Source organism: Falco biarmicus, chromosome 7 (assembly GCF_023638135.1).
Source record: "Falco biarmicus isolate bFalBia1 chromosome 7, bFalBia1.pri, whole genome shotgun sequence".
Lineage (NCBI taxonomy): Eukaryota > Metazoa > Chordata > Aves > Falconiformes > Falconidae > Falco > Falco biarmicus.
The window spans coordinates 47,577,461-47,601,060 of NC_079294.1; the positions used below are offsets into that span (position 1 = coordinate 47,577,461).

General features: G+C 42.5%; 1 protein-coding gene across 1 annotated transcript in view; it reads right to left on the bottom strand.

The window, feature by feature from the left end:
- Nucleotides 1-1,483: 1,483 nt before the first annotated feature.
- Nucleotides 1,484-23,600, bottom strand: part of FANCM (FA complementation group M) — a 545,047-nt gene continuing 522,930 nt past the window's right edge. Inside the window, exon 24 of the mRNA XM_056345041.1 lies at nucleotides 1,484-1,493. The gene's annotated coding sequence lies outside the window, so the exon portion shown is untranslated. The remainder of the gene's footprint in view (nucleotides 1,494-23,600) is intronic.

Consider the following 23,600-nt stretch of genomic DNA (forward strand, 5'->3'; position numbering starts at 1 on the left):
GTCTCCACAGCAGAGGGGCTCCAGCCCCCTGAGCATCCTCATGGCCTCCTCTGGGCTTGTTCCAACAGGTCCATGTCCCCCTTATGCTGGGGGCTCCAGAGCTGGACACCGTGCTGCAGGGAGGGTCTCACTGGAGCGGACCTTAACTTCCTTTTGGTGAATATATAATTTGGTGCTTAGACTCTATGTAGCCAGGCAGCAAAGTGGTGCTGAATTCACTATTGTGCCTGTATGTCAAAAAATATGTGCATACAGAGAATTAATGGATGAAGAAGAATATTCTATTGCTTTAGGCAGGGGATTTGTGTTCTGGAGAGCTGGACTCTGCCCCAGCCTCAGCTGAAGATCCCTCACCATCCTGGCTACTGAAGCAGTTGTGCCTTGGTGACCCAGTGCCAGAGGTACACGCTCTGACTTGTCTCTCTGAACCATGAGTACTTGAGCTGAAGCTGTCTGATACAAAGCATTTGGATAATATCTCGTACAGTGCAATACCAGCCATGGCTGGAGTTCAGTAATACAAATTCAGAATAAGAGCTTTGGGTGTCTGTAATAAGTAGTTGCTCAAGTAAAATTGTTTTCTTTGAGACCTTGTGTCTTTTTGCATGGTATGCCAATATTTTGCAGGCAAAATGCAAGGCTTAACCTCTTAAAACTGTACAGTCTGTTTTCAGAGATGCTAAGTTTCTGGACTTTCCATGGACCAGAAGGTAGAGAGGGCATGGCAGGTCTAACATCTGAAAAGCATGGCAATTCTCCAGGTGCCTAACTACATGGCTTTAAAAACCTTTGCTTTAATACCTTTCCTTCTAGCATTGCAAGAAAAACAGATCTTACAAATTTAAACTTAAATCTCATTAAGGTTTTGCATTGCTTAGGTGTTTTGAGGCATAGTTATTCATACTGGATAATGCTAGTGAGAAGTCAGTAAAAGCAAACAGTTCACAATGGCTGCTGCGGGCTGTCACTGATGCTTCAGAAAGATGTGGAAGTATGGCCTCTCCTAGATCTTCATGAAAACTTCATAGCTGACGAGAAAGGAAAATTTTGTATTTGAAAATCAGAACTATAAAAGCTGGGTTTTGTGCTTCAGTGCAAAACAGAGCATTTAAAATGAAATTAAAATTGTATGCATTTTTTGCTTAAAAACAACCCACCGTAGGTCATTCTGTGTCAGAAGTATTTTACGAGAAATCTTCTCTTGGCCATAACTCTAATACCAGCTCATGATATATAGTCCATTCTGTAATTGCACTCAAAATACACACTAATCTTAGTTACAACACAATGTTTTTGCTATTTTCCCTTACAGATTACAAGAAAATAACACTGACATTTTGCACATGCCCTGATGACATTCGGCATCTCATAGGATTGGGATGAACAGTAAGTCTCAAAATCCATCCTTCATTGTTCGATTTTTATAATGCTCTTCAGCATTTTTGATTGGCATTAACAGCTTGACACTGCTAGGAGGGAGAGAGGAGCTTTCACTGTCTGTAATTATGAGACAGTAGATTTGATGCTGGATGAATCAATAATTCTATTTCAAGTGAATGCTCAAATTTGTAGCCTTTTATTCCAAGAAATATGACATATATTCAAAGAAAGCATCATTAAATAAAAGTAGTGATAATTGCCTGCCTCTTTTAAAAAAGAAAAAATAGTTGACCCTGCACATAAATTTTCCCTCAAGGAATCCATTAGTCTTTTTTATGTGTTTAGCACAGTTGGTAGTAATGATTCAAAGAATAAATGAACTAATAGCTTTATGCATGATCTGGGGTGACAGACCTGAAATGGCTGGGAAGAATTCATATAAAACCTGGTAAGTTTCATTTGCTGTCAAATGCTCTTTTGACTTTTATCATAGCATCACAGAACAGTTTGGGTTGCAAGGGACCTTAAAAATCTCCTAGTCCCACCCCCCTGCCACGGGCAGGGACCCCCGCCCTCCCCAGCCCAGGCTGCTCCAGCCCCATCCAGCCTGGCCTTCAGCACTACCAGGGATGGGGCACCCACAGCTGCTCTGGGCAGCCTGGGCCAGAGTCTCACCACACTCAACTTACTTATATCCAATCTAAATCTACCTTCTGTCAGTTCACAACCATTGACCCTTGTTCCACAGATCTTGGTAGAAAGTCTTTCTCCATCTTATAAGCTCCATATACATTGAAAGACCACCGTAAGGTCTCCCTTCTCTTCTCCAGGGTGAACAACTCCAGCTCTCTCACCCTTTCTTCACAGGGGAGGTGTTCAAGTCCTATGGTTATTTTGGTGACTCTCCTTTGGACCTCACTACATCCGCGCCTTTATCAGTCAGCTCCTTCAAGGTCAAGATCTTGTCACGAGATGAAAGAATTCTTCAAAATAACAGCTTTGGGGAGGCATGATGCTGCCGAAATCATCTAGTTCATCAATGCATTTCTTCAGGATGTCTAACAAAGTCCCCAGGGCCATTGTCACTGCTGTGTCCCTTCTCCCCATGCTGTGCAAGCCTCTTCAAGAGTGGAAGTTGCAGACTCTTTTCACGTTCTTTTCCTAGATGTTTATCTCAAGGGAAGTTATCTGTTATAATTGGGGATATTTGGCTGTAAAAGATCCTGAGACTGCTGAATCAACTAAATTCCCTCACTTGCACCAAACTGTCCTGTCCAAATGTTGTTTGCTATTTCTTTATCCTGGTGCTTATTTTCTTTATTCTGTACACTCATGCTCCAACTTAAACAAAGCAGAGCTGGTAACAGCTCCCAGGGGATGATAGTAGCTCCAAGGTAGATGGTCCTGGTATCATGGACCAGTTCAGGAACTGCACCTCCTATGCAGCTTGGGGCATTGCATTTTCTGCATCTGCTGCTGGTTTCATCAGCATTAAAAGGATGGGCAGACCCATGTGGAGAGAGCCTGGCTTTGTCTGTGGTAGACAGGCCAGCAGAGCAGCATGGCATTTTGCTCTGGCTGATTTTGTCTTGATACCCAGGCTAAGGAATGACTCTGCTTTCTAGCTCCAGCTGACATCTCCATATGGTTGCACTTGGTGGTGAGTGGATCAGATAAGGTCTGTGATAGTCAAGCTTTTCACAGGACTAGAGGCATCAGCTTACATAGGAAGGACCTCCAGAAGCCAGTCTAAAGCACCGGAGTGCTTGTTAGAGCAGAGATTAAAAAAGGTATTTATTGTTGCTGATACCAGATAAATATACTACTATTAACTTTATTCAGCAATTGTTCTTAATTTGCATTCATGATCCCTGCATCCAAATGATGAAATCTTTCTACTACTTTTCCCTCACTAAAGTGCATGTTTCCCTTTTTCTTCTCTGATTTCTAAGCATTTAGAAATCATATTTTCCATCATTGCATGAAAATTCAAGAACTAAAAGCTTTCTTCACATCCTAAATGAGAATTGAAAACGTGATGCTAAAACACAGTCCCAGGAACCCCCATGTCTCTAACAAGGGGATCAAATATAGGTGCATTCTGGCACTGCCGGGTCTGATGGACACACTGAGGAGGGTGCTGGGCTGACATCCTGGCCACAGCCTGTGGATGTGTCCCTTGGCACAGCTTGAGCTTTATGCAGTTTTATAGATTTATCTCAGCTCCACCAACATCTCCAGGAATTCCAAGAGCACAGTAACTTCTCTGGATTGAGATGTGCCCTATTAAATACAAAAAAATAGCTGAAGGAGATTCTGAAACAAGGGTGATTGAATGATGATATTTGCAGAAGCAGAGAAGCATACGGAGGAATGAAAGCAGATCATTTGCAGATTAGCAGTAAAATTTGTACACTCGAGGAATATATCAATACTCAGTCTGTCAGAGAGCTGAATTCTCCACTAATTAAAAGTGCAATACTTAGATGAAATTCCTCTAAAACCTAGAACTCAAGGAGACTTTGCTGCAGCCTCCGCAGTAATCATGGCACTTAACCCTGCCGAGCCATTGAGAGCAGAGGGAGAGACGTCTTCTTCCCCCCTTAGATGATCGGGTTTTCAGCCCATATTTGCCCTTGGTAGCACCTTAATTTTTAATGGTTTCTGAATCTAGGTGTGCACTACAAAAAAATTCAACAGCCATCAACCCTAACCACATGACAGTAAGGGAAGGAGGAAAATGCCTCTTCGATTAAAAGAATAATGAAGTATGAAAGAATCAAGTTCTTAGAATAAGCAGTGGAAGTTCAAAATGGTATTTTGGTATGGCATAAAACACATTACATAGCTGGCTGAATCCTTAAAGAGATGAATAGCTGTGATAGAAAGAATTTTATTATTGAAACATTTTTGGCAACTGTGTCCCTTCTTAAATCTCAGAGTGAAGGGATCTTAAATCTGAAAGGCTTTTTATGCCATCAGAATGTATGAAGGAGCACTTGCCACCACTGGGGAAAGAGTGAGGGACAGATCTGAGATTGTCTGTAGAAAACTAAGTTCAGCACTGGGTTTAACACCATCTTCTTCAATATATTCACCGGTATGTTTTGGGTACGGACAGACACAAGCAGAAACATTTATATATGAAGAAACTGATCCCTGTCTCCCTCTTACTCATTCCCTCTGGAAATTAATCATATTTCAATGGGCTTAAATTTTTACATTAAAGCGGTTGTTTTAGAACACTTTAAGTCACAGTAGCAAACAACTATAAATGCCTTTCAGCTGAATTAACTATTTTCTTCCTTCAAAGTTGGATGAACACTCTGTCCTTATCTCTTGCATGGAACAAAGGGTATAATCAGAGAGGACCCTTGTCTGACCTACTGCTGATGCTTCTGCCCTCCTGCAGAGTCCCTCTTTCTCATGGCTGTTATCCTGAGATGTGTTTACATGTAAGACACGTCAGATTTGTCATGGCATACTACAGAGGGTGTAGGAATGGCCATGGTTAGAACATGATTACAGGTAATTTGAAGCAGTATTGATTGGCTGGGTATTGACAGAACAAAGGGCTAAGAATTATTAAAGAGCAGGGTGGGTTACTTTCGTAACAGCACAGGTAACATCATATCTCTGGCTGTCTGGGAGATGCTGGCACCAAAGGAGAGGAGAGCAGATCCCCGAGGTGAGGAAGGTTTAGCCTGAGCACTAGGGAAAGCATGAAGTCAGATTGTGCAGTGTCCCAAAGGATCTGCTGTGTGAAAGCTGGAGAGCTTTGCAGTATTGACTCTCTTTCCCAACAAGAAAATGAATCGTTGAATATTGTTATTGAAGAGGAAATGACACCAAGTAGAAGCTCGTAACAAATAACTATCTGAATGGATTTACTGGAGCCGAAAAATTAACCACGGGAAAAAGATTTCTCAGTGCTGCAGCTTAGGCAGTGGATTCTCAGATGTGAAGGTTTTTCCTCTTTCTTTCTAGTGAGCTATGCTCAGTCATTATTCATTTCCAAGGTGTCCACATCTTCCATTCATAAATTCTTGTCAGGCTGTTTGATGCTGTCTGCTGTGCTGAAAACATCCACCCTCTCCCCAGCCTCCAGCTAAAAAGAAAACTTAGTAGAGAAGAAATTTTAGTGCCAGTTGGAGGGATTTTGACCCAGACAGTTACTGCACAGGAGGGAACTATGCTGTGAGCTTACACTTATCAAAAACCTGCCCAGGGAAGGATTTTAAAAATGAACAATGCCCATGCTAATAGAGGTTGGGTTAGTAAGCTTTACAGAGTACAGTGAAGAGTTGCATTCACTTCATTATCAAATGTGTTTTTTTCTGGGGCCTATAGTACTTGTCCCACTCTTGCAAGCATAGTGCTCTTGTATTACAGTTAGAAATATGCAGATTTTCCTCCAAATTGTGTAAAATCTGAGGGACTCGCTTGCATTCCCATTACAAGTGGTCAGTGACCGAAACCAGCAGATCCTCCTCCAGCCGTAACAAGGTTCATAATCATTTCCAGACCGAAATACACCTCCAGGCTGGGGAGACGTCAGGGGGCCTGTGAGATGATTACAGACACATGCCAGTTGCCAAGGTGGCCCAGAATGGATCAGCCACAGTTTTTGTCTGGCATATTTGCAAGCTAAGCTACCTCCAAGATTTCAGCAGTAAAAAGGAGGGGTTGGGGAAAGAAAGGGACAATGAGCAAAGGGTTCTTAGAGGTTGCCTTTCAGAGCTCTCACTTGGCCAAATCTATGTTCCCCTCTAGTCTTGCTTATCTCTTCCTTTTTTTTTTTTAATTTTTTTTTTCACTTTCAAGTTTGCTAAAAAAGGAAGGCAGTCAAAGGCCAAGGTGCTCATTTTTCTGTCTCCCCTATGACGAGCAGCAAAGTCATACAAATGATTGGCAGAACTGGCTTGGAGGTATTGGTGGAGAAGCCAGCCATGTATTCTGCTCAGCAAAGTTCATATGTCAAGATTTAAACAAAATGTTCATAGGAAAATAAGTTGATTCATCAGTTGCAGATAAATCTTTCAGATTTTTTTCCCTTCCCTTTTAACAGCACAAGAAAAAAAAAAAAAAAAGAAAGTGTAAGAATATTTTTGTTCCTTTGGTGTATTATGAAAATAGAAGAGGGCTTTCCTCAAAGACCAGACTACTTGTCAAGAAAGATAAAAGCTATGAAAGATGAGAGAGTCATGGGGCAGAGTTGTTGATGAAAAAATATATGATACAGTTTTCTCATTTCTGTCTCTGTGACACACTGCATCCTCCATGAAATTATCCCTAGATTTGCTTCCCACTTTCCCTGGTCTGCCATTTGAAGATAAAGATTGCATTTCCCAGATTTTATCATCATGGCTGCATGGGTCTTTGTCTCCCACAAAAGGAATCTTCCCAGAGTTCAACAGCTCTTTATAATCTGTCAGGGTTCTAATTTAATATATTTACAGTTTATTTTGTAATGGCCAAGACACTCCTGGACTACTCTTCCTGCTTTTAATAAGCTTTTGTTTCTCAGCCAGATGAGTTCCCGCTGGTGTAATTCTTTCTTCCTGGGAGATGGAGGGTTAGGATGGGTACATGTTACAGCAAGGAAGATACTAACGGAAGTTTTCTATTTCATTCCTCAGTCCTTTTTGCTTCAGACACATGGTGACCAATTACTTTGATGAATTTGATTTGAGTAATCAAATCACTAACTGTATTGCAGTCCTGGAGAGGACTAGAGAGGTCCTGGAAAAGTAGAAAGCTTGTTAGTTATGTTGAACTGGAGCTCATGGCTCAACGGCAAAGAAGAATAATCATTGCTACTGGTTTGTTTGGCACAAGGCGACACAGACTGGGAGCTGAAGGGTCGTTGGAAGTTGTTAAACTTATGCTTTAGCTTGAAGTCACTGTGGTTAAGGTGGAGAGGAAGGAAACAGAGTCCTACAGCACCCAGTCCTGTGATACCTACACGGAGAGCTGGGAGAGCTGAGGTGAGGGCCACTGAGAGGAGACACAGGTGACGACACAATAGCACGGCTATCGCTGTGTATTTTCAAAGACAGCTGTGAGGTTACACAGGGCAAAACCACTTTCTGAGCTTGGTGTGCAAGAGATCAGTAGAGCCACTGCTCTGAATGTATGCTTCTGTCATGCAAGGGAACAGCTAGAGGACAATGAGAGGTGAAAGCAGGGAATAGGGGATTTAAAGAGGATACGAGGAAGATTGTGGAAGGGTGGACTGTTGCAGGGTTTAGGGACCAACAGGGAAAGTAGAAGAGAAACATCAGCATCTGTGAGTGAAAGAGAGACTCACCTGGTGATGAGAATTTTGTTAGCTACAAGAAACAAAACATTCAATCCAATGCACAAAGTATTCAAATCTGGTGCACAAATCTGAGTACTTGCTAGGGGATTCCTTTCTCTTACCATTGTTCTTCCTTACCTCAAGTTAGGTCTGGAACCTTAAATAATGTCTCACAATCCACTGTGTTATTTCTTCCACTGCTACCAACAATACTACATGAGGTTGTGTGATGAGCTGCGTCATTTTGCATCCTTGGACCTCAGCTCCCAGCTTATCTCTTTGTCAAACATTTCAATTATTTTAAAAACAATCACTGTCTTTTCTGTCAGTGTGTGTTTTTGTCCCCTGCTGTGCAACCCAGCACAGCAGGTCTATGTCCTGGTAGAGACCACACAGAGAAATGCCTTTTCCATTGCAATAGTATTCTCCTCTGTTCTAGCAGATACTGTTCTTCATGTTTTATTAAGGTTGGGCTCTAATAATTTGTGAACTGCCATTGCAGCTTTGCAAAATTAATACTTGCGGCATTTTTCTTGTGGTATAAATTTGATCACTGCTTCCTTTCTACCTGCAGAGCTCTGGCCAGCAGAAGTCAGACAGCTCTTTCTATATAGAATATATATATATATATCTCAATAGAGACCTTTCATTCGCATTGTGTCATGCCTGAGCTTGAATCATTATTGCCAGTAGCTCAGTGCCTTGGAGGTTGCTGGTTTTAAACATTTTAACGCTATTTTGTTATAACTGTCTTCTAAACCCATGCAGTATCTGTACACAGAGCAGCACACACTGAGTAAACGTCATCAGTCCTAGTAAACAGTAAAATACTTTTTCACCTACAAAGGAAGAGCACCGGTATTGCAGTCATGCTTTTTTCTTGATCTGAACTGTGAAATTTTGATGTATCCCATGTTTGCAACTTTACCACTTGGTAGCATATTCTGCTATGCTGCATTTGATGTTCAGATCTCTTCCACTGCTCAGTGTAGCATGCTCAGTCCTGCTAGCAGGCAGCAATCTTCCAGGAGCTCCTGAGCACAGTGAGGGGCTCAGCTGCTGCTGGGGGGTGGGATGCCCTGGGACCCACCACACCCCTTGCCCAAAGCACATCCATCATTTCTCTTCCTTGGCACCATCGCTGAGAACATGGAGGGTGCTCCAAACAGGGGGGTGGATGGGTGAAGACTTTAAATGGCACTCAGCACACTGTGAAATGCGTTACTCTCAAGGAATGAATAATTGCCCTTTGCCCTCACCGGCATGTCTAATTGTTGCCTGGAAGACTGGAATGCCATAGCCTGGCCGAATTTCAAACATGCGTTTACAAAACCAAAATATATTTTAAATACCCCAAAGGCAGCACCAGGCATGCTGCTGCAGCTTGCTGAGTTAGCATTATCCACGTGTGTAGCACTCCTTACCTTGAGAACGTACTTTTCCTTTAGTTTCACGATGTTGTATTTCTATTTTGTTTCTCTGTACAGCAGGCTTGGTCTCCACCGGTATTTACGCTGAGCCATGACTCTCTCCTCCCTCACAATCATTTTGCTTTTTGGGAGCACGGTGATCACTGTTAGCTTTGCTCTCTGCATGGACTCACTGAACTGGGATACCTTTCCAAATTCCGAGGACAGTGCCAGACTTCTGCAGCGGTGCCTGCTCAGTTACCCTTCCTCTCTCCTGCTACTACAGTTCTCTTTGTTTCTGTCTCCATCACAGCCTGGACAGATGGCTTGTTTATACCCATTTATTTTTGTTCTGATGTTTGTTCTTCCTCACTGCAGTTCCCAGGTAAGATTGCTGGTAGGGAATAAACTCATGGGCTTCCTCTCTGAACTGCAGACCATGCACTTGAGCTGAAGAAATAAAGCCAGTGGTGGTGTGCATCTGTGTGAACTACTGGCAGAGAAGCACAGAAAACTTTCATGCTTTGTCATGAAGTGTATCGTCCCCCTCCAGCTGGAATGGTTCCTGCAGTTTTGGAGAGACAAAAGGTCTCACACCTGCAACTAGTGGTGCCTGTGTGCAATGGGACATCCATGGTGGCTTCCCACACTGCTGTGTCATCTGCCTGTGCCGCTGCTTGCTGTGAAGCTCCAGTAATTGCTCCAGCTTTAGGCACCTTATAGCCTTACAGCCCACTCAGCGCCTACTCCTTAACATAAATGCAAATAAGTTCCTCTGAACAGAGGTAAATCAATACTGGAGCAAACTGACTCTGCAACTGGTCAGTGCAACTTGAGAAAATCACAAACCCAAATGTTAGGAAAAAGTGCCAATATTTAAAACTACTCACATCAGAAATTGTCCTATTAAAGTTGAAACAGACATAAATTGGCCTAGTGGTTTTATAGTAGCAAATTGCAACAATAAAAAAAATCATTAAAAACTTATTGGATATGTCTAGGGCCACCAGTGTGCAATTGCTTGTCTTATTAACCGCATTAATATCCTTTATATAACAACTTTCAATTTCAGCGACTGTAATTCATGTACGGCATACAAAGAACATGATTAAATACCGAAAGCAAAGTGTGGTTATTCAGAACTACTTCACTGCAGTCCCCACTGTGGCAGTGGTGGGACTCAGGCTGGACAGAGGGACAAGCTCGATGCAGTGGAGCCACTGGTCTCCCAGCCCTGCTGCCCCAGGAGCCTCTTCAGGAACAGCACAGCCTCAGCAAACGACAGGCTCCATTCTCAGGTCCCATCTAAAACACAGCCTTGGTTTCTACTGCAGTATGGATCTTTTTCACAACAACGTAACTCTGAGATACAGAGAGATTTCCTCGTAGAGGAAAGTCAGCACAGAGAAAATATAAATATATATCTAGCTGCTAATAATGTTTTAAAGTGTAGGGAATGGAATTCTAATAATTTAAAATAACAGCCTATTAATTTCTCCTCCTTTGACCTTCTTGTTCTATTATTTAACTAGTTTTAATATTTCTTCCCTCTGTTTGCTGGCTTGTTTCAGAAGTCTGCCTCATCTCTCACAGTGAATCCATCATTTTGGTTCAGGTCATTAATCTCTGCTTTTCCTTCAAAAGATAATACATGTTTAATGGCTGGGTAATGTAACAGACAGTAAGACAGAAGTATTTGACACACTTTTGAAGGACGTTAGAATAATGCTCCTCCAAATTCATTTAGATCTCTATATTTCATTTGTAAGATGTTCAATGGTCTTTCAATGATTTAATGGGTTTACATGCTCCATGGTTATTTTTGGAAGGGATATAAACCCACCTTCCTTAGGAAGTAAGTCAACAGTTTACAGAGAGGAATGAGAAAATGTGTTTTTCTTCCTAATCATTTTCCTTATTCGTTTATAGCAGGACTTCCAACTTTTTCTTCAGTACCTCTATGCAGTAGATGCATCTCAAAGCTGGCATGGTCAGAGTTCCCTCTGTGCAGCCCTTGCAGTGCAGAGGACACAGCTGGCATCCCATGGGCTACGGACAAGTGACTTGGGCAACTGGTACGCAGGAGGAATGTAGGAAGCTGGGGACACGAGGCACAGTCTGTACGTACATACTGACCATCTTCTTCAGCACCACCAAAAGGAGTGCTGAAGACTTGCTTTAAACTGAAGTAGGGAAAGAAATTTGGGTGGGGATGCCCTGTCCTCTGGGTGGTGGGTTGGAAGGTAGAAGCTGTGGCTCCTCCTTTCACTCCCCAGCATATTGCCCATGCTCTGAGCGTGCCACAGCTCCCCAGACAAAATCACCCCCGCAGGACTGACTGGGACTTTCACACAGGCCAGGACACATCTGCCTTTATTGCCCACCTCAGCTGGGTGCTAGAGGGAGCACCATGACCGTCAGGATTCAGGCTGATCTGGGAAAAAAGTAGGAGCACTATTTGTTCCTTTCATTGAAGGTGTGGCAGTCCAAAAAACAAAAAAAAAAATGAGAAAACACTGGGACAGAGAATTCCTATTTCACTAGTGGCTGGCTGTCACTTGTAGAAAGAGGGAGGGGCGTTTCCTTTTCAGGGCTATCTGATATTTTAACCAAACACTACTTAAATTTCACAAAAGTAAGTGGTTGCCTCAATAAATGATTAAGGCTATGTCTGGGGTTAATAGCTAATGTGTAACTATTAATAAGTTTTCATGTCACTGTGCAGTTAAGCAGCATTTGGGGTTTTTTCCTTTCAGTTAAGGCCCATAAAATTGTACAATAGCCCCATGGCTCAGGAACATGGTAACAGTGAATCTGAGTCTTCTCTCATGGAATAGAATCTAGCTCTTGTCTGCATTAAAAAAAACAAACAAACAAACAAACAAACAAAAAAACCCAACAAAACCCAACAAAAACCCAAACCAAAAAAACCCCCAAAGAACCCAAACAAAAAATACACCAAGAAAAGCCCAAGAAAAAGGGGGAGAGGAAGACAGGAATAATTATTATGAAATAGATTACTTTTTCTATCCTTTATTTTAGAGAGAAGAAAAATGTTTCCCAGTTCTGCAAACGTACCTTGATCCCAGGTGGGGTGGTGGCAGGGGACAGCAATGTCCATGTCAAAGGTACAGAACTGAAGGCCAAAGGGTAATTAGAAATATCTTAAAAGTAATTTGGATGCTGAATTTGCTGCAAGTCCTGGGCATCTTAAGGAGAAAATATTACCATGGTTATTTCTCCTAAGGAAAACAACTGTAAAGGGATGACAGGTCATAGATGTGAGGTCTGCACTGCTACTTTGGAAAAAGCCTGTAGCTAAATCTTTACATCTGCTGCAGTTTTTTAAGCTGAAAGGCAAAACATGGCCACTATTATTGTCACTGTCTGAACAGTTTATAGCTCAGGGAAAGCAGAAATCTGTAGCACCAGCTCATTTGTGGGGAGGTCTGAGAAACAAACTATGGCCGTGGCCACATCCCTCAGAAGGACCCACTGCTGCACCTTGATCCATGCTGTCCTGGGTAATACACAGCGCCATGGTCTCGTGCCTCTTCTTGCCCTGGCCCTGGAGTTTAAATGTATAAAATCTCTGTGGTTGAGTGTAGAACTGGCCCAGCAGCGCTCTCTGGCTCCTGTTACTGAGCAAGGTGATGCCAACAGCCCTGCTCCTCTCCCAGCCTTCAGGAATGGTCCCCAGCGAACTCCTCAGGGCTGGTGCTGAGCCGTCCGCCTTCTCTACTGCCCTTTCCCACAGAATTTGGCTGGCACAGGTCTCAGGACCTTTGCGCTTTGGCAACAGCTCTGCTCTTGGGGAAAGTTCAGGCTAGAGGCTGGTCCCTCACCTTACACAAACGCCGGTGCCTGCCCAGCCTGGATGAGGGCACATTCTGCACCAGCACACCTTGGAAAGAAGCATCAACCTAATTCATGCCCTCACTGCTCAAGTTTTATGTCCGGTAATATCTGTCTGCCTCTGTGTTGATAAATAAGTAAAGAATTTGGCTGGCCAGCACAGTTTTTATAGTAAAAAAGTACCTAGTAGAGAAATAGTTTTCCCCAAGTTTCTCCAGCATGTATCAACTTTTCACTTGGGTATGAAAACCTGCAAGAACAGCAGCAACAATATAATTTAGTTTTCCATAATGGAAACCAAGCACCTGACTTAGCCACCTAGCACAGCCCTAACATTTTTCAAAATTTATTTACCCAAGATATAGTCTTTCCATACTTCTGATTTATCTCCTTAAAGAAATACACATCTTTGTTAAAATGGCCATTTTTCAAAAACAGGTTTGAATGTGAAACCAGCCATTTTCCCTTTAAAATATTAGATATAAAGGTATTCTAATAATAATTGATATCCTAATGGTGTTATGCTTATAATACTTTATTAAAATAAAAAAGACTTACTTACCAGACCTGACACACTGGGAAAAGGGAGCCGTACCACTGCACTTCTTTACAAAGGCAAAGTGACCCAGCAGACTACTAATGATATTAGAAGTAACATACCCAATTTCTGGCTGCTTCCTGAATTCTCATTTCTATGCAATATATTCTGTTTATGTATCTGATTGCTGTAGGAGAATCTGAAACATTTTAATCATCAAAAAGGCGTTTCGCCTTCATTTTTGCATTGACTGAGAGTGGGGTGGCACGGCTGAGGGTTTGGGCACCCTTGTTCCCTGTCTGCTGATGGGCATGTTTATCCAACTGTGCCTCTGAGCAACCACAGTGGATTTAGAAGTGATCTGATATTTTCAGTTATGCTGCTTTATATATATGTCATTTAGAACTTGTCTTCAATCATCCCCTTTTTTCTTTTTCTTTTTTTTTTTTCTCAGAGATGCTTTAACTCCAAGATAATGTGCTAATAATGTGCCTTGCCCATCTGCTCAGTAGGACTGCTTAGCTGATTTTTATCTATACATTTTACTTTTGAGACAGGGACAGAGGCAACAGACCTTGAGCAAAAGATACGGCACAGCAGAGCCTGAGACAAATGCCAGGGTGTGGAGATAGCGCTGCGTGCGGCAGGACTGACAGCAAATCCCACCTCACCAGCTCCTCACTGTGAGCAGCTTTTACTCACAAGAATGGTTTAAACTAAAAGGACTATGATATTAGATGGCAGTGTGCAAGCCAGCAATGTGTCCTTGTGGTAAGGGTGGCCACCAGCCTCCTGGGCTGCATCAGGCAGACGGAGCCAGCAGGTCCTGGGAGGGGATCCTGCCCCTCTGCTCAGCACTGGTGGGACACAGCTGGGGTGCTGGGTCCAGCACTGGGTTCCCTGATACAAGACAGACACGGGCTTACTGGACAGAGTCCAGTCACCCGAGGGGAGGCTGAGAGAGTTGAGACTGCTCAGCCTGGAGAGGAAAAAGCTCAGGAGGATCTTATCCACTGCCTGATGGAGAGCAGTAATGGGGATGGAGCCAGGCTCGCCTCAGTGGTGCGCAGTGACAGAAGCAACAGGACTAAATTCAAAACCACAAGAAAATACACTTAAAAATATGAAAGAAAATTATCATAAGGGTGTTTGAACACTGGAGAAGGCTACCAGAGAGGCTGTAGAGTCTCCGTCTCTGGTGTGGTGGGTTGACCTTGGCTGGACACTCGGTGCCCACCAAGCCGCTCTATCACTCAGCAGAACAGGGGGGAAGAAAATAAGATGGAAAAAGAACCCCAAACTTGTGGGTCGAGATAAAGACAGTTTAATGAAGCAACAGCAAAAGTTGTGCATGCGTAAGTGAAAGAAAACAGAAGATGTAATTCTCCCCTTCCCACCAGCAGGCGATGTCCAGCCACCTCCAGGGAAGCAGGGCTGCAGTGTCTGTAGCAGTGGCTCCAGAAGACAAATGCTCTAAATAATAAATGCCCCCTGTCCTCCTCCTTTCTCTTAGCTTTTATATCCGAGAGCTGTCATATGCTATGGGATATGCCTTTGGTCAGCTTGGGTCAGCTGTCCTGCCCGTGTCCCCTCGCAAGATCTTCTGCTGCGGGGCGATGTTGGACAGACACCCCGATGCTGTGCAGTGCTGCTCAGCAGCAGCCAAAGCACTGGTGTGTTATCAGCACCTTTCCAGCCCCTGCTACAAGCCCAGCACTGTGAGGGCTGCTAGGGAGCTCTGCCAGGCCCATAGACCTGGTTGGACATGCCACTGAACAACCTGTTCTCACTGCCCCTTGGATGGGTCAATCTCCAGAGCTACCTCCAACCTCAACGATTCCACAATCCTGTGTGTTTCTGTGAATATTTTTTTTTCAAAACAAATTCAGCCTAACTCTTAAATTTGACGGCCAGTTACTTTCTGTAACTCAATTTTGCTCCAAATATATCCATGTAGATGAAAGAGAATGTGCCTCTTCCTGGATTTATTAATCTGTCCATTTTACATTAGCTATCTGTGCAAAATGATGGACATTTCTTTTTTCAAACTTCTTATGGTGAAACATATGGTCTTGTACGTGATGTGAGAATAATTTCAAGTTTCTAAATTCTATCTAGACACAGACGTGAATACCCAATAGGAGCAAAGGAAATTTGAAAGCAGTTTAAACTAAGCCTCGGGTATAATAATCTGCAAATGAAATGCAAATTTCTCACAGCAGGAGTGCAATATACTCTTGTCTCAACAGGGGTACTATTTACTGTTGCTTTGGAAACGCTTCTGAGGGGAAGCATGGTCCATCACTTAGGCAGAGGGTAAAAGGCAGCTCATCCCATCGTTCTGCTCGGCTTCCAAACCTGGTTTTTGAAAGTGGGGTGTTTGCCCGTAAAGGCTGGGTTGTGCAGTAACTAATAATCATTATATTTGTATGGAGCCCTCCGGAAGCCTCCACCCACTCCAGGATCCATAGCGAGAGTCACAAGCACCTTTCACATCCCTGAGTTAAAATGCTCTTAGAGATACCCTCACAACACTCGTGGACTGCACCACTGCTGGGTGATACATAAACACCACCACATTTATTTGCCAAACTATATATTATATAGCCAAACTATTGACTTATATTTGCCATCATTATTACACTGCTGCTGGGTCGCTGATTAGTGGCCTGATGGCTATTGCATCCACAAACATTCAGCCCTTCAGCCTTTGGTAGCTCGTGCTCTGCCTGGGAGCTTTACACCCTGCCACCTTTATGGCTGTATATAGGGATAATACATACACATTTCCTGCCTCAAAGCCTGCAGCCTGCAACAGCTACTAAGCAAAAAACATAACTAAAATTGTAATCTGCAGCTTATAGCCAATAAAAAGGAAATTCTTATCCTCCATTTAATTAATATTCGTACTAAGAGAATTGTTAAAATCTGGGCAGCTGTTATTGTCCATAGTTTCATTACTTTAAATGTTGATAACATTTGTCCCAGATACTGCAAATCCTTCTGATGCCAAAGCAGCTGTAAAGATTCTATCGCTGCTAATGTTCCCTTTTATCATTGCTCAAGTTAATGTTTAAGTCTGTGCTTTGTGTTACCCGCACTGGCAGGATGTGTTTCACCACTGATTTCTATGACCCCAGAATTCCACCTGCTAATCAGAAGACTTTAAAAACTTTTTTTCAGCTATTTGGTCAGCAGAAGCACATTTTCTCAGTAAGTGATCTTCACTCAGAAGGCGACAGAACTGAGGATATGCAGTGTGTGTGGCGATTTCCCCTTTATTCAGCTATTCAGTGCTAGATTTTAGCTCAGTTGTTGGGTCAGGCATAACAGTGAAGCTCAAACACTTCTGGTTGAAGGATGTTGGACTCCTTTCCCTTAACTTGCTTCAGAAATGTGAAGAGAGAGAGCCATTTGTGAAGTGCTTTGTGATGCGATGAGGGAAACTGAGAGTTATTATTATTTACTATGGCAGTGAAATGACAAGCCCCGTGAGTACGGATGAGACTGAGGTCTACCATCTCATGAAAGAGAATCAATACTCTGTGTTCAGCTTTCCAATATTTTCATAAATAATCGGTTCAAGCATTCAGGGCAATCAAGCTCATTTCTTAAGTGTCATTAATCATCATTTCTTAACTCATCAGGCAGTAATGTCAAAAGAATAGTAGCAACAAAAGAATGCAGGGAAATATACTGTTGTAAGCATGTAGAAGATATTCTGAAGTTAATTTCAATTTAATTTAATTGCTTTAATGAATGTGACTGCCAGAATGGAAATAGAGTGCAGTTTTCTACATTTTCTTCTGAATCTCCCAGGTATCATAAAAATGACATTTTTCATTGTGCAGTGCTTTTCATGGCAGAGATTTTCAAATAAATAAGTGTGTTATGCCATCAAGTGTCATTAAATGTCATAAATCATGAGGACTGCTGGGTAAGACTGAAATAAGTAGGTAATATTCCGTAACACTAATTTATAAAAGACCAAGAAATCTACTAGTCCCTTGAAAATGACTCTATTGACACAAAATATTTTGTGTATAAGATAAAATAAGACAAATAAATGGTGAAGCAAGTCCTAAGGAGTTACAAAAATGACAGTGGAGTTCAACATCTCTAACTTAAGCTTCATGCTTCAGAATTTTCATTTATGTTAAATAGCATTTTTAACATGTTAATATCAATAATTATTATTGCAATTGTAAAGATGCCTTAGCCAAGACAATCAGGTTATCACAGCAGAGAGTGGAGTTACATCTGGCAGCACAAACTCTGTTCTAAAGCATCGACAGCCTCAGTGCACCAGACAGCCAAAGGCTGAGAGGTAGGAAATGCTGCTGTTCTCATTACAAGGGAAGGAAATTCATCCAAGATCAGAGAAAGGACATTTTAAATAGAATTAAAATTAAACCATGTTTCCAATGTTCAGGCTAGTATCAAAATCCAAGACCATTACTTCACATTGGATTTCAGAAACCTTAAATATTTTAAAGTTCAAGCTAACTAATAAATTAACATACACCACATGAAAGGAAAAAAGAGGTTACTTGGGTAAGTTATGTATGAGCACAAAAATAAGTCCTTTTACGCAAATAGTGTATATATTTCAAAAAGTTCCCTCTGGTGCTTTTAAGCAGTCCTGAGACATTGATAGCACTGTATCTTAATGGATGAGCAAGAGGAGGAGGGATGAAGAGCAGCATGGAATGGTTGCGTGCAGAGGAAGCCAGAAGCTCAGAGCTGGGTGTAGGTTGCCCTCTCTGAGTATGGTGGACAAGGTGGAAGAAGGTGCACGGTGATGCTGGATATTCCTCAAAGCCAGAGAAAATGGGGAAAAGCTGGTTCTCTCTGCAGCTATAGGCTGAAGGAGGGATGCAGTACTTCTAGGAATGACTTTGAAACAGGAAGAATTTACTGCAAGTCAGATACATCTTTTCACTAAGGTGGGCAAATTGCTGAGGTGAAAGCCTGCAGCTGGGGTACAAGAATCCCAGGAGGAATTTCCCCAGTAGAGAAATAACAACAGCTCCTAGTGAGGGTCCTGCTTGCAGGAAAAGGGTCCCTCTTAGTTGAGTGTTTTGTTACCTCTTTAAGTGATAATCCAGATGCCATTTTACCTTCTCTTGGAACAAACAACGTCCCATTCCTTGCCATAGTTACTGAGGAGCTCCCACGAGCTGGTAGCAGTGCCTCTCTTTATGGAGGCTCAAAATATTTGCAGCAGAGCACCAAGTACATTTCTCACCCTATGAAAATCAGGGTTAAGCACTTGCTCATACACATGTTTATATGGTGTTATAATGTGACAGGTTCTCTGCGTGTGTCACTGCTCCATGGGCTGCACACTTAAGCCAGGATAGGCAACAGGGAGCCGTGACTCTGCAGCTTGCATGGGGTGGGGGGACACCAGGGTGGGCTCTGCCCTCCTGGACTGGCAGCACCCTGTCTGCTGAAAACTGCACTGAAAATAAGCAAACAGGCACGTATGAAGTGTCCCAGTCCTCCCTAGCAATGACATGCCTGGAAAAGCCAGAAGGAAGGGGGTCCTGGTTTCAGCTGGGATGGAGTTAATTTTGCTCTGAGCAGCTGGAGCAGCGCTGTGGTGTGGATGTGGTGTGAGAGCAATGCTGACAGCACACGGAGGGTTTGGTTGTTGCTGGTGATGTCTGTACTGAGTCAAGGGGGTTTCAGTTTCTCAGGCCCTAGCAGCAAGAGGGATGGGGGGGGACAAGGAACTGGGAGGGGACCCAGCCAGGACAGCTGACCTGAACTGTCCAAAGGAATGTCCTGGACTATATGGCATCATGCTGAGCATATAAACTGGGGGAAGAAGACATGGGCAGAGAGGGACAAATGGACACGACATTCGGCATTATGGCATTTGTCTGCCCAAGCCCCCGTCACCGTGATGGAGCCCGGCTGCCCTGGGGATGGCTGAGCACCTGCCTGCCCTGGGCAGCGGTGGGGGAACTCCTGGGTTTGCTTTGCTGCTGTGCGCGGCTTCTGCTTTGCCTCTTCAAGTGTCTTTGTCTCAGCCCGGGAGTTTTCTCACTTTGACCCTCGGGTTCTCTCCCCATCCCGCTGTGGGGGGAGTGAGCGAGGGGCTGTGTGAGGCTGAGCTGCCGGCTGGAGTTAAACCACTACAAAGAAGTAGTGGCTGCATTTAATTCAAGTGAAAAAGCTTAGTGACAGGGTCCAAGGACAATTTAAAGAAAAAAAAAAAAAATGTGACCCAAAATTTGCATGTGAGGAGGTCCTATTTCTTGAACAAAATAACAGAGCAATTCTGGCTGTTATCCCTTTCTCAAATGAGAGAGGCTTTGGTGTGGGAGGACGGAAAGTAACCACATAACTGAGGAGGGAAATAACTGGACAGGCTGCCGGGAGTTTGTTTTCCATTTATTCCCTTGTAAATTACAGCCACCTCACCACTCTTACACTGCAGCAGCACCCTTCCAGAGACAGCATTTTCCTCTCTATCCTTTCAGTATTTCCCCCGTCTTTTCCCCTGTTTCTGTCCTCTTCCCTGCGCTTTTCTTGCAGGCCTGATGGTGAGCCAAGACCCAGCTCAATCTTTCCTCCCCAAGAGGAAGATGCTGGTGGAGAGGGACCACCCAGACTTACTAACATCATGGAGCAGGAAAGGAGCTGGCGTTTTGATTAGCATGTGCTCAGGCCATTCAGCCACTCTGAAAACTCATCCATGAGCAGGCAGATGCTATGCTTCTACCCAGTATGACCATTTCTTTACACTCTTTAAGTCTGCTCTGTTAAAGCCAGATAACAGAGACGGTTGCAATCACCGACAGCTCAGAATGAAATCAGAAACTCTTTCCATTTGACTAACAAGTGGCACAAGAAAACAGAAACCTTTAGTTAATATTCTTAATATAGAGCCTCTGAGCAACATTAGTTGTTCCTCTGTATAACCACTTAATTTTGATTTTAACTGTGCCTGTGTCTAGCCCCGATTCATTACCCTTCACATTCATTAGTCAATCATTTCCAGTTTGTTGTGCATCTCTTACCACATTCATCAGGGTAGTCACGCAGACTGATGGCTCTGTACTTAGAACCCTGTTCCCACTTCACAGTGGTAGTGTGATCGGAAGGTGTCCATCTTCAATAATATCATAATGTCTATAAATATGAACAGCAATCTTCCCAAAGGCAGATAATCCCTATCAGTGTAATGACAAGACAGATTTTTCCAATCACTTCAATAAATTATAGAAGTTTGAGAGTGATATGGTCATTGGAAAATACCTCTCAAAGGTACCTTGGGAGCTCTCCTTTTCCATCCCCCTGCTCTAAAATGGGATCTAAAGCTTCTAAGTAACCCTCAGGATATTTTTGTCAAACATAAAAAAAAATTCTTTCGTATCACCCCTAACAATGGTTTCACAGCCACACATTAGCATGTCCCAGATACCTTGTTTCATCATCTGCATGCTAAGGAAAATATTTAAGAGTACTAGATCCAGGGCATCCCTTTGCAAGACACATTTCACATGCCCTAAAATAGACCACTGATAACTAATCTGAGTGTTTCAGCTGATGGCCCATCAATAATGCAAGCTTCACCTTCATCATATTTCATTCATGAGAAAGTCGGGTACAACTATGTAAAAAGAGCTGCTAGAGGAAAACCAGTGACTCTTTCCTCTCTCTCCAATATACTCTTTTGATAAGAGAAAATTTGTTGACTTGACATTACTGCCTTTGAGAAAATCACACTGGATATTTTATCATCTTCCTCTTCTAGTGCTTATAAATGGACTGCTAAACAATGCTTCTGTGTCCTTCTTTACAGAGATTATGCTGATAAGTCTATAGTTCTGTCTTCTTTTTTTTTTTTCTCTTCTTAAAAAGAGGTCCTGTATTTGCTCTTTCCTGTACCTTGGGGACCCTACCAGCCCTTTTGGAGTTCTCCAAGGTAATCACTAATGGTTTAGAAATTGCTGCATTTAGTTCCCTAAGTACTCAGATGGATTTCACCAGGTCTTGATGAGTTGAATATTTATAACTCAGATAAATAATGTTACACTAATTCTACGTTGTGTTGCTGTTAGCTACATTAATATTAATTCTCAGGAGAACCTAAGTAGCATGCATATATTTTTTCCATGAAGATGGAGAAAAAATGGCTTTAAACACTCAAGCTTCCTTCTTGCTCATTGTTTCTTCTTGCCTATGAAATAACAAAGTGACATTTTTCCTGTCTTTCATTACTTCTGGTGTCTTACTGCTACTTTGTCTTATGTTCTTTCCAGCTGTAACTCTCTCTTTCCTAATGTCTCCCTGTTCTCTGCCTTTTTGCTCTTGCTGTTCCTTTATTCTTGTCCCAGTGCTGTCAGGTGGTGAATGACTGCTTGCACAGCTGAGCGTTTTCCAGACATCCCATGGCAGCAGAGAAGTCAGACCAGGCCAGGGACCTGTTTGTCCCTTGTGGTGCAGAGGCTGTATGTGTCAGCATGGGCATCTATCTCCACCATCTCACAGAGGATCTCCCTCAGGCATGACCAGCCTTCCACATGGGAGCCAGCTCTGTTAAAACAGGCATTCGGGTGAAGTAATTGTGTTTTTTTCTGGACGCTCAGTTCCTTGGGAAATTTTACTTTGTAAGATTGTGTAAATCCATCTAGTTAAAAAGGGCTTTGTACAATGATCCCAGCGTCTTTCTTTTCCCCTTTCTCTCTTTTCTTTCCATGAACTATTAGTTAGAATGGATAACTCCATTATAGAAATCCAATAGTAAATATTTCCATAGGACATCATTGCTCCATTCCCACAAAGTCATTGAATTTGGCTTTCGAACTTCACTTGGCTTCTGAACAGCCTCATCCAGTCTGAACTCCAGCAGCAGATGCTTTTCCACTAGAATGAGTCTGGCTAGCAGCACTGCTCAACCAGCATTTTTATTAGATTGTGAAAGGTTTCTCCAGCCAAACATACTTGAAATTTGTACGAAGGGCTCATAGTTACCAAGCATCCATTATGTAAGCTAACTGAAGGAACACTCTTCCCCTGGGCAGGTTTTGAAAGCCGTCTCCGAAGACCTAAGCCTGGGAGAGAGTTGCCATGTCTCTTGTGTCATGACTATATGATATTAAAATATAATTTAAACATGAATCTGAGTGTTGCTTACTAGTCTCAGTAATATGAGTAGTGCCATTTTTTTTTTTTTTTTTTGCATTAATCTCTACATTTTAATGCTCAGGAGTTGGTGGGAAAGTTATTATGTATAATAAACCTTGTTTTGTATGTTTTAACATTTAAAGGAGGAATATGCTTCATATCCTGCAGGCATTCATCTATTAAAATGCCCATGTAATGGATCTGAAAGCTTTGGCAGGGAGAAGAATAGGATTTTTTTCCTTTCTTTGAGCAAGATTGGCCTATCCTGAAAATGATGGATCATTCAGAACACAGACTGGGAATTAATACCTAAGATATGGCTTTGTTATGGTTAAGTGAAATTTATCATGCTTTGCAGCAGGAGAAATCATTGTATTTCTTCTCACAATGCATTTAATACAGCTGGTAATTCAGGAAAGTAGATATGAATTCTCCTGGAACATGGAGACAAAAAACTTCTCTGCAGGTGACTGGTGACTGTTGTTTCCCCAAAGCTTGAAAGCAGACTGAGATGTTCACTGTAGTGAATCCATAGACCATCTTAGGCATAGAAAACATATAGCCAGAAAGCTCAGATGGATTTTTATGTTATTTAAGTCTAAATTTTGTCTGTATGTCATCATATTTGGACCTTTGATTAATTTAATTCTGCGTATTTCATGTTAATTTGGAGCAGCAGTAACCTAGCTGGTAAATGGGGACACCTGCCATCATGCCTCTGTAATAACAGGGGAACCACTCCTAGTATAGATTATGCATTCCGTCTCAGAAGAAAAGAACAGCAGAGAGAATACATATTCCTTATCTCCAAACCATGGAGATATTTCTAACCATTAACAGAAAATTTACTCAGAGATGTAACTGGATACATGTGGGAAGTTTTCAAATCATCTTTATTTGAAAGTTATGGAAAACTGTAGCATTTTCTCTGTGCCTCCTTCCTTCTCACTTTTCTTCTGTTGCTCCTTCCTTCTTA